At 45.7% G+C, this 16,336-nt stretch overlaps 1 protein-coding gene across 1 annotated transcript in view; it reads left to right on the forward strand.

Annotated features, from left to right (window-relative positions):
* Positions 1 to 16,336, forward strand: part of CHD7 (chromodomain helicase DNA binding protein 7) — a 504,651-nt gene that overhangs the window by 54,671 nt on the left and 433,644 nt on the right. Inside the window, 1 exon segment of the mRNA XM_030214843.1 lies at positions 5,129 to 5,174. The gene's annotated coding sequence lies outside the window, so the exon portion shown is untranslated.

Consider the following 16,336-nt stretch of genomic DNA (forward strand, 5'->3'; position numbering starts at 1 on the left):
TAGAAACGTCCTTAACTTTGTCCCTATTTCTAGGGCCTTATATGCCAGCGATGAAAAACCAACCCTACTTTTTTAAGGGGTTTGAAACACATTCTTTCTAATGAAAATTATTAAAAAAGAGTTTCTAGAAGGTCTTTTGTTTTGTAAAAGTGGGCTAAAAATACCCTATTTTTGGTGTTTTTGCAAAAACCATCAACTTTACACTCAATTTGTGAACTAATGGAAAATATTAGGAGAATGAAATTTTATATTAGAAAACATTGTGTTAAGTTGTTGTGTGCAAAGTTTTACGTTTATCACAGCTGTAATTCCAGAGATATAGAAAGCCAAACTTTACAATTTTTTCGAGCTGCAAATTGTTCGGACCAAGTTTGCTCCAAATTTTCTTCATGGAAATAGCTCATGAAGATTTTTTTATTATTTTGTTCAATAGAGCCCAAACATTGTACAAGATGGCCAAGTTTTGTTTCTCTCAACAAAATATTGCCGGAGATACAGTGTCTCAAAGTTGCCGAAATCTCGGAGTCATACCATAGAAGGCTGTAGTATGGGGTCAAACAGATTGCTATATCTCAGCAAGTATTGCATTGGCGAACATACAACTTTACCAATGTTCTTTGGGGACATGTATGAATGTTCACAGAAACTTTCATCGAAATCTCTGATGGTCGAGCAGGGCACTTCTCTGAAATCAGACCACTTGACATGGAATGATCCTATTGTATAGGTACTCTTGAGGTCTTTAGATAAAACAGACCAATTGGTTTTAAATTTGGCTCTGTAAGATTTTTGTAAGAAGGCTATGCTGTGCCCTTTGTTCTTGGTTGTTGCTTGTTGTTGTTGATGCTTTGTTGCTGTTTTGAGAAGGCAGACTTTGGCTGGGGACCGCATTAGGCGCCATGACTGTTGTGTGGTCCAAGGACTTGCATGTCTGAGGAGTGTGTTTTGGGCTGGTGGTGAGGGGAGAGTCATGCCCAGCATCTCCCCTCCTACCTGCCCAGTGATTGGCTTTCCCTTCTTCCCTGTGCAGGGCCACAGCTGACTTCCCAACTTGATTCTGGTCCCTTACTGTGGCTACCTTGGGAATGATGATGAAGTCTTCAAACAGCCATCTTTGCGCATTCCTTAAGTGGATATTTTGAATGTTTGCTGATGTAATCAGTGCAGTGTTGGGCATGAGCCACAGCAGACCAGGATAAAGGGAAAATTGGGACTGGGTGTGTGTGGACTGGGTTAAAGTTTTGCCAGTTTTGCTCTCAGAATCCTTTTTTGGAGAAGGGCATTCCAGACATCCATCTCCCTTGCAGTGAAACATTTTCTGATAAGTGTAGTCTACTCAGTAGTTATATTGTGGTTCTAACTTTTGCTTGCTTCAATAATTTCTTTAAGGTATGAAGGTAAAAGGAAAGGGTGCAAATGTAGGTTGATTCTGTAAGAAAGCTTATTTGTCTGCCATAGACTTTGAAAAATGCATCTTTTCTTTGGTCCAAACCAGCTTTCTTCCAGAATCAACCTATATTTGTGACATCTTTTTCCTTTGATCTTCAAAAGCCTCCTTTGTCTCTGCTGCCCCAAAATATTTCTACAACACAGCACTGCCACCACTAGTCTTTACAGGGCGACATTACTGTTTCTTATGCCCAGTTGCTGCTTAACATCAAGACCTAAGAAGGCTATTCTGATCAGTCTCTCAAAATGTTTTTCTCCCAGTGTCCCTTAGATGTTTCTTTACAAATACTAAGTTTTTCTTGAGCAGTAGCTTCCTTCATGCAAATCTTCCATACAGGCTAGACTTGTGGAGTAATTTTGAAACTGCTGATCAACATTTTCATTTCTCCGCACTTGAAGAAATCTTTAGCCTTTGAGTGATCTTCTGCAGCAGTTTCCATAACTGATGGCTACCATTGTAGGGATAGGCTTAATGTCTTGGGGAGGGGGCAAACTGCTTCCACTTCATGATTGACTTCAGAGTGCTCCAGTTGTTCCAATTCAAGCATTTGATTTTTCTCAGTCTCCCCCCAACTTGCCCCCTCCAAATAAGTATCTGAGTTCTTTTGAAAGTTAAATACTCGGCATGTTTAGATCCTTTGCTTCATAACACAAATACAGGAGCAGTATACAGTGATATATAAATACATTGAAGATGGTTTTGCTGAAGAAGCAAACTTCCTTAAAAGGAAAGAATGAACTAGAACTAGGATCACAATATGAAGCTCTGCATTTTTCAGTAGGACAATGATCCAAGTACAAAGCAAAAATAGAGAAATTGCTCAGGAAGAAGAATATGAATGTCAAGCATCCCAATCAAAGCCCAAGTCTGAGTCCAGTAGAAAGGTCTATGGTAAAACTTGATCTGTGGCCTGCAATCTTCATCACCAGATAACTTGAACTGAGTATTGTGCCATTAAAAAAAGGTGGGGGGAACATAAACTACACCATATTCCATTTGGCATGGGCCGATGATCAGTTCCTCACACTATTGCAAACAGTGCCGTAAAATTACCGCTGGGACAGTGCGGAGGGAAAAAGTCCTTATGGTCAGTGCTAATAACATGCAAATATAGGTGTGTTGTTAGCGTTGATAATGGGGGTGGGGTGCGGGAAGATAGTGCTTGGGCATGTGTTAAAGGCACAATCCTCCCAAAGAAGTTTGACAAATCCAGGCAGGAGAAAAGCCCTGTCTGTCAAACCTTAAAGCCACAGCCCCCCCCCCCCCCCAAAAAAAAAAAACCCAAAACAAAACACAAGGTCAGGTGGCCCCCTGACCCCTCCCCCAAGCATATAAACCTCCCGCATAGCTACATTGAACCTTGGTGATCTAGCATTATTCCTGCCCCCTCCCCAGCACCCTCGTACCTTTAAAAGAGTCCTAGCTTGAAACAGGAGGAGGAGCAATCACTTCCTCTCTCCTGCAGGCATTGCCTCAGAATGGCAACACCCTGCCCTGTGCATTCTTGGATGTGCTGGATGGAGCTTACCCCCCCCCCCCCCCCAGTAGTTATGTGCTTGGGGGGGGGGGGGGGTGAGGGGTCTGGGGGTTCTCTGGACCTCCAGGTCCTTATGTTTGGGAGGGGCTGGGGGCCTGGAAGCATGCAAATGCATACTAAATGGGGTCTCCCCATTCCTCCCCAATGTCCTGGCAAACCCTAACACCAGCTCCGAGCTGGCATAGGGTTTGACATGGGAGCATTGGGGAGCAATATTAGTGGCCCTGTTCAGCATGCATTTGTATGCTATTGGCATTCAGTGCCAGCGAGCTTGTTATTTCATGAGCTTATTTCTCGTGCTTGCTGGCTCTAAACATTTTGTGGTAGCAATTCAGGCGCTAATCCTGCGCTAATAGCCTTAGTGCCTCCATTTGCTTTTGAGCATCGTGGCCTAAATGATTTAGTGTTAGTAGATGCCCCTTCTGTAGCACTAAGTATTGAGTCAAGAGTATGAAGACTTGTAGCCAATTCTCTTTTTGGTTTAATGCATTTTTTGACAAATTTTCTTTTGAATTTAGGAGCTTGCAGCTGAGACATTCCCCTCCCCACCTTCATGTTTTCTACTCAAGTTGAATGATGGAGTGGTGGAATGGGATAGAGCCCTTCTGAGATTTTTCACAGCTCCTTTAGGGTCAGAGTTAACTAAAACTGTGTGTTTCTATTTCATGTTTAAGACAAAAGCTTAGTAAACCTAGCTTTTTATACACCACTACTGGCCAGCAGCTCCCCTTCCATCCCATTGCTTTTCTTTATCTTCCAAGGTGTCATTGTGGACAGTATGTTGAAATACTTTGAAGTGTGTGGCAGTAGCCAAAAAACCCCAAACAATAAAGGGATAGAAAATAAGAAACAGGATATTATAAAGCTTCTATCGCTCCATGGTGAAACCTCACCTTCAGTACTGTGTGCAATTCTGTTTGTCATATCTCGGATATAGTGACATTAGAAAAGGTTGAAAGAAGGGCAACCTAAATGATTAAGAGATGGAACTCTTCTCCTAAGATGAAAGGCTTAAGAGGTTATGGCTCTTCAACTTGGAAAAGACGGTTGAGGGGCATATATTTTATAAAATCCTGAGGGGTGTAGAATGGGTAAACATGAATCAGTTCTTTTGGAAAGTGGTAAGACTGGGACACTCAATGAAGTTATGTGGAAATACTATTAAAAGAAATTGGGGAAATATTTTTTCACTCAACAAATAGTTAAGCTCTGGAACTCATTGCCAGAGGAAGTGGTAACAGCAGTTAGTGTATCTGGGTTAAAAAAAAAAAAAAAGATTTGTCCAAGTTCTTAAGCCTGGAGAAAAAGTCCAGTTTGCTATTGAGATAAAAATGTGGAAAGCCGCTGCTATCCCTGGGATTGGTAACTTGGGATTTTGCCAGGTTCTTGCGACCTGGATTGGTCACTGGTGGAAGCAGGATACTGGGTTAGATGCACTGTCAACCTAACCTATTATGGCTATTCTTACATAATCTTAGGTGACAAGATTACATAAGAATGTATATATGTGTGTGTGTGTGTGTGTGTATATATACACCCCTGTCACAGTAGTATAGCCAGGAAATTTTTACAGAGTGTGTGCTGCCGCAGCCACCTGCCACCCCCACCTTAAAATCCTCTTAGCATCTTCACGCATCAGTGACACTCATAGACCGCAGCCTATGAGTGCCACTGCCGAGTGAAGATGCTGAGAGGATTTTAAGGGGGGATGCATAATCCATGACGCATCTACCCTAAATACGCCACTGCCCTGGCACCTAATCTTCTCTCAAAATCTACAACTAGTCCTTACCACAGGAAATCAGTCAGCTATATCCAAAGCCCTTAACACCCACCTCATGTTTCCAGCTAGTTTTTGCCCTCAGGAGCTCCTGTTCTGTGGTAAAAAAATGCACACAGGGCAAGAAAATCTTAGGCTCCAGAGGGCAATTTCTAGTCGCCATGGTGACTTGGTGCCTGGGATTTGTCAAGCCCTGTCTTAATGACTCTTTGGATGTTTCTATAGTTTTAAGATTTATTAGTCTTGTAACTAGATTCATGTGTGTTCTTTCACAATGAAATTTTAAAGTATGTTGTGTAGATCAGTGAAACAAACTCCTACTTTAATACATTCTGAATTCCCTTTTTATTTATTTTTTTAGATATCAGAATGTGAAAGATGTACAAGGGTGTGAAGGCTTTTTCAAGGTACTGTATGCCTTTGCCAACTATCAGTGGCCCTAGTAGTTCAAACCTGTTTTCAGTTAGCAGAAATAATGGACAAATATCTAAACTATTGAGAAAGATGAGGAAAAAAACAGAAGCATGTGTACAATGATGACAGTATTGAAATACGTTCCTAGTATTTTTTTTTAAACTTTTGATTGACAACAAGTGACACTCAACTTAGAAATCAGAACAAATATGCAAAATGCCTGGGGAGGGATTTATTTTCCTGCTAAGGAGTGCACCTAATATAAGATGCCACATACCACCTTTTTAATAAATTGTTGCTGGTACATAAGAGTGAGTGTGATGTGCCTTGTACTTACGGAGTATAGTTTTTCCAAAAAGGTTGAACTATTTATGACCCCTTATCAGGAAAACAATCTAATATAATAATTTGCACTTCCAACGTTCCAATGTCTCTGGCTGCGTTCGTAACCACCAGCTGACGTCACCAGAGACATTGGAATGTTGGAAAAACCATTTCCTAACCTCCCTCCTAGTTCCAGGGTTCCCCCGTCCGTCCCTCCCTTCCAATTCCAGGCCCCCCTGCCTCCGAATTTAAAAAGTCATGTTGGACTTACCAAGTCAGAGTTACGTCGTCCGCCAGTAGCGCTAAAAGCCGTGCAGCCTCGGCTCTTCTCTCGCTGTCTGTCTCTCAGCTCTGGTCCCGCCCTCATTTCCTGTTTCCGCAAGGGCGGGACCAGAACTGAGAGAGACAGCGAGAGAAGGGCTGAGGCTGCATGGCTTTTAGCACTACTGGCGGACGACGTAACTCTGACTTGGTAAGTCCAACATGACTTTTTAAATTCGGAGGCAGGGGGCCTGTAAGTGGGAGGAAGGGAGGGACGGACGGGGGACCCTGGAACTGGGAGAAAGGGACGACCCTGAAACTCGGAGGGATGGAGGGAGGGACCCTGAAACTCCGAGCGAGGGGGGCCCTGAAACTCGGAGAGAGGGGCCCTGAAACTCGGGGAGGGAGGGGGACTCTGAAAATCGGAGGGAGGGAGGGACGGAACGACCTTGGAAGTTGGAGGGAGGGAGGGGGATGACCTTGGAACTCGGAGGGAGGAGGGGCACTGGAACTGGGAGGATGGCCCCTGGAACTGGGAGGGAGGAGAGGGGTCGACCCTGGAATAGGGAGGGAGAGGGACGATGACCATGGAATAGGGAGGGAGGAGGGCCCCCTCCCAGCCACACTCATTCTCACACACACATTCGCACCCAGTCTCACTCTGTCACTGGCACATTCACTCTCTCTCTCTCACACACACTCTGTCAAACATACACACTCTGAGGAAAACCTTGCTAGCGCCGTTTCATTTGTGTCAGAAACGTGCCTTTTTTACTAGTTGATTTATAATATGTACTTTGTTACATACACACTGCATAATATTCAAACATCTCTATAGCTATACAAAGCTTGTCATATCAAGATCTCAAAGAACTACAACTGATACTTCATTTTTCAGGATTTAGCATTCTTACTGTCTTTGTGCTGCAAATTGAAGTGGGTATAGAGGGGAAACTTCCCATTGGAACCCGAGTGGAGTAGTAGAGGTTACTTTCTAATGCAGGGGTTCTCAACCCAGACCTCAGAGAACACTCAAACATCTGGCTTTCAAGGTATCCACAATGAACATGAATGAGTTTAAATTTGCAAGTACTGCCTCCATTGTAGGCAAATTATATACAATTCATTATAGATATTCTGAAAACTTGACTGAGTGTTGTACAGACTGGGTTGACAGCCACTGGCCTAATGTATGTTTGAGTCCTGGTCCAACGTTTTACATCTTACATGCTAATTACTGCAGCAGTAATTTGCATGCTCCTTGCTTACTGCATTGCTGTAGCTTTATTGGAGTAATTTTTTGGTAGAACGCCATCAGCACATGCAGTTCTACCACAAGGCATCCTGCATTGGCCCCTGACTTAGCAGTGGCTCAACAATATGATGAGAGAACTGTATTGATGATGGGGATGTGCTAGAATGGTGGAGTTGGGTATTTGCTTGAGAAAATGGTGGGGCTGGGAGAGGCAATATCTCGGCATGTTCAATTGTGTCTTGAGGGCCAGAGAGAAACTGATGTATTGGGCTGTGATGAGAGTAATGAGTGAAAAGTAAATGCAAGAGTAGGGTTTGTGTACAATGTATAAGTCTTTATTGCCGCTTTGTTTCACTTATCATAGCCTGGGCCCCCATCAGTTTCTCATCCCTCCCCCAGCCTTCACCCAGTCTTTGTCTTCTCATAACCCCCATTCCTCCAGTCTTCACCAGTTACAGTGCTGCCTAAAACTGCTGCTTTCCACCCTGCAGTGTGATCGGGCTTTGCATGTACTTGAGCCACCTGGTGCAGGGGGTTTGGGAATTCTCACAGCTTCAAGTCCAATGACACTTCCCAAACCCCCTGCATCATATGGCTTGTAAATGGGGTGGAGAGAAGCAGTTACAGGGAGCACTGTGGTAGGGGAAAAATATTGGGGGTATGAAATCCTGGGTGCCAGGATGAAATTTCTAGGCGCCGAGCCCTGATGAGGGGAATGAATTTGAGGGGTGGGGACTAGTAATAACAAGGGATGGAGAAGATGCAGTGAAGGGCTTTTGTCAGTAGAGAGGCATTTTGTGGCCACATCAACTGGTTCCAAAACTTGAGTGACATCAGCCAACAAGTCTTCATTGATATGAGCCAGCAGACGGGGAAAACAAAATTTCTATTAAACCCTGGCTCAGCACTTAGTGTATGGAGATCTGAAAAATTTGTTGCCATTGATTTCAGTGTTAACAGCACATTGTTGTTACTAGCTGATTGTTAATTTTTGTTCTATTTGCCAATGTCACTAGTTCTTTTGAGGTGCCAATAAGTTGGGCTACCTCAGGAGGCAAACCAGTGCCACATGAACTTTGTCTGCTGAAGTCCATGTGACAAAACAAGATTTAGATTATGACATGAACATCCAATCCACGTGTTTTCTCAGAAGGCAGTCTTCATATTACTGGCATTGTCGCTAGTCTTTTTTTAAAAAATTATATATATTTATATATTATTACAACTCAACAGAGAAATAATACAGAAATAAAAAAAAATCACAATTTTACAAATAACGATATAGGTGTCAACATTAAAAGCATTGACAACAATTTGAAAATTATACTAACTTCGTCCACTAAGTAATTTGGGTCCAAGATGATAAAAAATAAAACAAAATGTTAACTAAATTAAAGCAACCCAGCAGACTCATTCCAGCCTATCTTATAGTGCACTCCTGTGGCTTAAACAGTGATTTTTGCCTCCTCTCTAGCTAACAGAAATTCTTCCAGTTGCTTGATTGACATTGTTTAGATTGAAATAATACACAACATATACAAGAAAATTTAAGTACAAAATTAGCGCCCAGGGCCAAAGTCCTTGGGTGCAAACTCAGAAAGGCCTTACGCCTTTTCTGCGTTTCTCTGGAAAGATCAGGGAATATTCTAACTTTAGATCCCAGGAACTGCCTAAGTGTCGAAAGGAAAGTCTCAATACTGCATCTCGATCCATCTCCAAAGCAAAGGATACTACCATAGTAGTTCTTTGAGTAACCTAGTGAAGATTCCAGAAAAGATGTGAGATTCATGCCATCCCCTACTTGGTGTTGGCTTTGAGAATGCTCACCAACCAGTTTTTTTAAAGGTCTGCAAATACTGTACACGAGTTGTAGGAGGCAATAAATCACTTGACATTCCCAAAATGTCAACCAGATATTTCCTTACCATATCTATTGGAGCTATTAGTGGTGACTTGGGAAAATTGGTTAGTCTCAAATTAAGCCTCCTAGCCTGATATTCTAAATATTCCAAATGACGGAAAGTAAAGTTCTTTTCCTTAATTTAGGCTGATCCCAGAGATTCCAAAGTCTGAATTTTTATGTCCAGAAGTTTTACTTCAGTGATCTGTTGGGCAGTTACCTCTGCTTGAGTAAGGACTGAAACCTTAATTTCACTAGTGTTTTTTAATGTCAATATTTGAAGAGAGGTAAGCAAATCAAATATCAAGTCCCAGAGTGACTCCATTGTCACTACGGCTGTTTTTTTCAAAGCTCCAGAAGAAATACCAGGTGTGGGATAATTCACAGTCTGTCTGAGAGAACTTACTATCTGTTGAGGCAAAATTTGTGGTGGAATATCAATTTCAAGCAGGCTGGTCTCATTCTCCCTTGATGTGGACAGGTTCCCTCCCTGCTCAATCGGTATCTCAGCATTCGGAGTGCCGATGGCAGGACTTGCCTTCTCAGCGTTTCTTCCTGGTTGTGGGGGAGCCGCACGCAGGACGGGGCTTAAGGAATCCCCGTCTTCACTGCTGGCCGACACCGATGCGTCAGCTCCGATAGAAGGAGAAGTAGTCTGCATGGGTCCAGATGTCAGCCCGAATCTCTCAAGTGTCTGCTTTGGAAGGTGGGTCCCGGTGGGGGTCGAGGGAGTATCCTGCACCTTCCCTCTCCTTTTCCCCATCGTCAGGGGAGTAAGAGCCGTTCCACGCAGCGAGTCAAAAAAGAGAATAGTTGCGCGCGTCTGTTGCTTTAATGCACTACGGCGCCATCTTGGATATTTGCATTGTCTGTAGTCTTGACGCTGTACACAAAACTCGTCCATAATTGACTTCACTATGTTTTATATTTTCTGAGGTATGATTTTCATCGCATAATCAAGTAGTCAAGATACACAATTCAGTTTTTCAGTTATCGGTATACTGTACAGTCAGTTCTCCAAGGACAAGCAGGCTGCTTGTTCTCACATGTGGGTCGGTGTCCATGGCCGCCCCAGGAACGGAGATTTTTTTCTAGTAAAAGCTGAAGAGCTTTGCGACAGCGAGCAGTTTTTTCTTTTCTGCGGTGGAGAGTGGCTGCTTGTTGGTCTCTCTCCCTTAGGAAAACTTAGGCGCCTTTTCGCGTGCTGTTGGCCGCTTTTTTCTTGTTTCCTGTCGCCTTTTTCTTGTTTTTTTTTTTTCTCTTCTAGTTAAAAAAAAAAAAAAAAAATCCTTCTTTTTTTTCCTTAGTTTTTGTCCTTCATAAGTTTCGTTTCGGTTCCGTCGTGGCCATTTTGGGCCACCCATCCGCGGTTCCCTTTTTTGTGCCCTCAGTTGGCACAGTCGAGCCGTTTGACTTCGCCACTGCGATTTTTCTGCTGATGTCATCGAAGCCTTCCAGCGGCTTCAAGAAGTGTGCTCGGTTCCAGCGGTCGATCTCGGGCACTGACCCGCACTCCTGGTACATTCAGTGCCTTGGGCCCGACCATCGCCCAGACGCAAGTTGTGTCTTAGCTTGAAAAAGCACACAGGTGTAGAGAAAAGCTCTTTGGAACCGCCTTTTTGGAGCTCCGACTGATTCCTCTGCGTCGACATCGGCACTGGGGATGGCATCGACATCGGGAGTGCAGGTAATGGCTGTCCGAACTTCCCCTGTAGCTGGAAGTAGTGAGCCGTCGAGTGGGTCTCCACCTGTCTTGAAGGCTCCTTCTGTGCAGGCCCACCGGGACCGACCGATGTCGGACCCGACCCCGAGGAGGCGTGTGGATTCCACGTCCTCCTCATCGGCACTGAGGAGTACCGGTGACGTGCTTCGAACGAAGGCGAAGAAGCATCGGCACCGGTCTCCCTCGAGACACGGTACCTGGGAGCTCTGGGGCTTCGAGGGATTTGGCACCCAGAAAGCGCTGACACCGGGAGGAGCACTCAGCCTCTATACAAGAGGTGTTGGTGCATTGATCTTCGGACAGCCCGGTACCTTCTCCCAGGCCTTCGCAGATTCTGACTTTGACTCTGTTACCGGCCCCACAGCCTTCCTCGACAGCGACTCTGGAGGAGAGCATTCGAGCCATTCTTCCGGGTCTCCTGGAAGGGCTGCTGCATCAGTCTGTTCCAGTACCGGGGGTGCTTGTGCCCTTGATACTGTCGATGGAAGCAGCGGCTGGCTCCGTGCCTTTGGTGAGGTCCCCGACGCCGGTACCCCTTGTGGCATCGGCCTCGGCTACCACCCAGGTTGACTCGACGTCAATGGAGGGAGCTTCATCGCCACCGGCATGGGAGTCAACCTCTCGCCATCGAGGACATGGTTCCTTGGCGTCGAGACGGGCCCGGTTTCGGAGTGTAGTTCGTGAACTCTCGTCCGATACCAAGGAGGATGCCTCCTGGGATGAAGGGGAAGACCCCAGATATTTCTTTTCCGAGGAGCCTTGTGTTTTTTCTTCTGATCCCACTCCTCCACCGGAGAGTCTGTCCTTCTCCTCCTTTGTCCGGGAAATGTCTGTGGGCATTCTTTTCCCTGTGGTGAATGAGGATGAGCCCAGGACTGAGATGCTCGAGACCCTGGACTATCCTTCGCCACCTAAGGAGTCATCCACTGCCCCTCTGCATAATGTCCTTAAAAGAGACATTGCTGAGGAATTGGATGAAACCATTATCTAATCCCACCATCCCTAAGAAAGCAGAGTCCCAATATCGGATCCATGGAGAACCTGAGTTGATGAGGTCACAGTTACCTCACGACTCTGTGGTTGTGGATTCCGCTCTTAAGAGAGCCAGAAGTACTAGAGATTTCGCCTCGGCGCCCCCGGGGTGAGGGGCTAGGACTTAGACTCTTTTGGGAGGAAGACCTACCAGTCCTGTATGCTCGTGTCCAAAATTCAGTCCTACCAGCTCTACATGAGAATTCACATGCGGAACAATGTTAAGCAACTGGCGGACTTGGTGGATAAGCTCCCTCCAGAGCACGCCAGGCCTTTTCAGGAGGTGATCAGGCAGCTGAAGGCGTGTCGTAAATTCCTGTCCAGGGGTGCTTATGACACTTTTGATGTTGCATCCAGATCTGCTGCTCAAGGTATAGTGATGCGCAGACTCTCATGGATAGGTGCCTCTGACCTGGACAATTGGACCCAGCAGCGGCTGGCGGATGTCCCTTGCCGGGGGGATAATAATTTTGGTGAGAAGGTCGAGCAGGTGGTAGAGCAGCTCCACCAGCGGGAAACCGCCCTCGACAAACTCTCCCACCAGGAGCCTTCAGCATCTACCTCAACAGGCAGACGATTTTTCAGGGGAAGGAGGAATGCTCCCTATGCTTACAATAAGCGTAGGTACAATCCACCTTCCCAACAGCCTTCTCAGGCTCTGCCCCAGCGCGCTCGTTCGTGTCAGCGTGTGCCCAGACAGGCCCCTGCAGCTCCCCAGCAAAAGCAACGGACGGGCTTTTGTCTGGCTCCAGCTGAGCATAGCCACCATAAACGTACCTGTGCCGGATGATCTACCGGTCGGAGGGAGGTTAAAATTTTTTTTTACCAAAGGTGGCCTCTCATAACCTCCGATGGGTGGGTTCTTCAAATAGTCCGGTTGGGGTACTCCCTCCGTTTGATCTCCAGACCTCCAAATTGTCCACCGGGAGCTCAGTCTTTCAGCTTCCAGCACAGGCAGGTACTTGCAGAGGAACTCTCTCTGCCCTTCTCAGCGCCAATGCGGTCGAGCCCGTTCCACCAGGGCAAGAAAGGCTGGGATTCTATTCCAGGTATTGCCTTGTGCAAAAGAAAACAGGGGGGATGCGTCCCATCCTAGACCTAAGGGCCCTGAACAAATATCTGGTCAGAGAAAAGTTCAGGATGGTTTCCCTGGGCACCCTTCTTCCCATGGCTATGTTCTCTGGACTTAAAGGATGCTTACACTCACATTCCGATACTTCCAGCTCACAGGAAATATCTGCGATTCCGTCTGAGAACACAGCAATTTCAGTATTGTGTGCTGCCCTTTGGGCTCGCCTCTGCGCCCAGGGTGTTTACAAAATGCCTAGCGATGGTTGCAGCGTCGCTACGCAGACTGGGAGTGCATGTGTTCCCTTATCTTGATTGGCTGGTGAAGAACACCTCAGAGGCAGGAGCTCTACAGTCCATGCAAATAACTATTCGACTCTTGGAGCTACTAGGGTTTGTCATCAATTACCCAAAGTCCCACCTTCTTTGAGTTCAACAACTAGAATTCATAGGAGCTCTGCTGGACTCTCAGACAGCTCTGGCCTATCTTCCCGAGACGAGAGCAGACAATCTTCTGTCTCTCGTTTCCATGGCCAGTGCATCTCAGCAGATCACGGCTCGGCAGATGATGAGACTTCTATGCCACATGGCCTCCACGGTTCATGTGACGCCCATGGCACACCAGCACATGAGATCTGCTCAATGGACCCTAGCTTCCCAGTGGTATCAAGCTGCGGGGAATCTAGAGTTTGTGATCCAGCTGTCCACCGATTTTCACAATTCCCTTCAGTGGTGGACAATTCGATCCAATTTGGCCCTGGGACATCCTTTCCAAATTCCTCATCCTCAAAAAGTGCTGACCATAAGAATCTCCCTCCGTAAATGGCTTATTCAACAAGCTCAGCTGTCGGGGAGAAAGCCTGAGCAATACCAAATTATCTAAGTACAAATCACTGTCCAACCCATCCTCCTCTGGAGTTGCATATAAGGATTCATAGAACTGGCCAAAACGATCTGCTATCTCTCTATCCAAACGTAGCATTTTACCATCTAAAGCCTTCACTTGAAGCAGAATTTGAATGAATCCCCCCTTCTTCCAAACCATACAGGCCAGCAACTGCCCAGCCTTATTACCACAACGAAACAATTGATATTTATAATACAACTGGGACTTGGCCGCCCTCTGATGTAGCAGTTCATTCAACTCCTTCTGAGCCACCAACAAAGCCTCTTGTTGTTTATCCAAGGGTGAATTCCCATACTTAATTCTATGCCTCCTAACTAGTTTCTCCAAACGAAGGATTTCTTTATCCCTAAGCTTCCGAGCGCTCGCACGGTAAGAAATAATGTCCCCCCGCAACACATCTTTCGCCATTTCCCCAAAAAAGAGCAGGCTGTTTGTGAATACCATTATGAAATTCGTAATCCTCCCACCATCAGACATGTAAGCCTGGAACTTCTGATCTCTTACCAGATCTAAGGGATATCTCCAGAAACTATCTCCTCCTCTATATGAGGGACAAGCAACAGGCAAAGCAAGGCATGATACGACACCTCATAAGGGCCAATTTCTGTCTGAGAGACCTGAGAAAAAAGGGGACCCAAGACAAACAGATAATCTGTATGAGATTGAGAAGCATGAGCTTTAGAGAGATGAGTAAAGTCTCTTTCTGAAGAGTGCAAAACACACCACACATCCACCAGATCCAAAGCACTGCAGAGCAACGATAGAGCACCCGGGCCCGACCGATCTAGCGAAGGATCGAACACCAAATTGAAATCTCATCCAAGGACTATATTCCCACTCATGTAAGGGGTCAACTGAGCAATCAACCCTTGAAAGAAAGCTTTGTCAAAAACATTTGGGAATATACATTGCAGAGCACTAGGTGGCGACCCGCTACTTCCACAGAGGTTAAGATATATCTGCCTTCAGGGTCTACCACCATAGTCTTAAGACCTGTAACCCCTTCCGAAAGAGGATCATCACTCCCGCTTTCCGACCAACTGCAGGGGCTTCTACCAAAGACCCAACCCATCCTCTCCTCCTAAATTTAGCATGTTCCCCTGAAGATAAATATGTTTCTTGTAGGAAAGCTATATCTGCTTTATGTCGCTGCAAAGCCTGTAACACCTTAGTTCATTTTATAGGGGAGGATACCCCCCCTACATTCCAAGAAATTATCCTAAGTGATCCCAAAGACCCAGAAATCACACATTGTCAAAACAAAACATTCCTGCTCCAAAAATGAGAAGGGATGCCCCCCCCAGCCCCCAGGCACCCTCCCTCTATCCACCCAGACAACTTCTCTCACACAACAAACCCACAGGTACCTCACATACACACCCCACCCCCTTAGAAATCTCCACATGTTGTCTGTGGAGTAAGATCTTGTGAGCTCCCTCCCCCAAACCCACTCGTCAAAAAAACAAAAAACCCCATGCATACAGTGACCCCCATATCACCCAAGTGACCCCTTTTTAATAAAGGACAACAGTGTTAAATGCACGCACTTACTCCATGAGGAATACATAAACCCCTCCCCCCCCCAAAACCAGTCCCACATAAAGAAAACTGTATTGCCTACATAAGTAGTTCTATGACACTGAGCAGCAGCTATCATCCCTGAGAGCAAAGGAACATCTGCCAGATCAAAATCCACCGAGAAACTGTTCCATGAAGAAACAACACACGTAGAAGGTTCACATCCTTAGGACTCTCAGCCTGTTGCTATAATGAATGTATCTGGATATTTATAAACTCATCCGATCAAAGAGAACTATCACAGTCAGACACAAGCAGGCTCACTGTCTTCATGACATCTTCCTCCACTGGCAGGTTTTACACAACATGTACATGCAAAAAAACCAAAAACAAACAAACAAAAAAAACTGTCCATATATCACCAGTTTACCACACATTATCAGAGTACCAAAATCCATCCCCCCCCCCATGTAGATTATAGCAGTTAGACAAGTACAGATCTGAATATTGCCGTCTTCTACACAGCAGGTCATGTCTGTTCCAAAATGCCCACTTCTTGTCGCGCAAACTTTAAGGCTTCCTCCGCTGTAGTAAAGAATTTCTGTGTCCCCTTATACCAGATTTTTAGACGAGCAGGATACAAAACAGCGAATTGGACCTTTCTGGAGAATAGCAAATTGCAAACTTCTTGGAACGCCCGTTGCCATGTGGACACCTCAGCGGAAAAGTCCTGGAAGCAGCGAATTGTGGCATTTTCATACCGCAGCGGCCCTGTCTGCCGAAGCGCACGAAAGATGTCCTGCTTATGAGCGAAATTTAGTACCTTGAAGATCACCACCCGAGGCTGCGGGTCGTTGATTTTTCCTGGCCCCAACCGATGGGCGCGCTCCACCCGTAAAGGGCCGCCAAAAGATGTAACTTTAACACTTTAGGAAGCCAACCTTCCAAAAACTCTCGCAGCTCCAGTTCCTTCACCGACTGAGAGAGCCCCACCATCCGTAAGTTACTCCGTGTCCGATTATCAAGATCCTCCAGTTTGGCCTCCAACTGCTCCACTCTACGCTGCAGAGACAGTTGTGTCCCCTCCTGTTGCTGCACCTTGTCCTCCACATCTGACAAATGCTGCTTGTAGAGGGAAAATTCCAATTGGATAGTGCCCAGTTTGTC

Source organism: Microcaecilia unicolor, chromosome 1, assembly GCF_901765095.1.
Source record: "Microcaecilia unicolor chromosome 1, aMicUni1.1, whole genome shotgun sequence".
Taxonomy (NCBI): domain Eukaryota; kingdom Metazoa; phylum Chordata; class Amphibia; order Gymnophiona; family Siphonopidae; genus Microcaecilia; species Microcaecilia unicolor.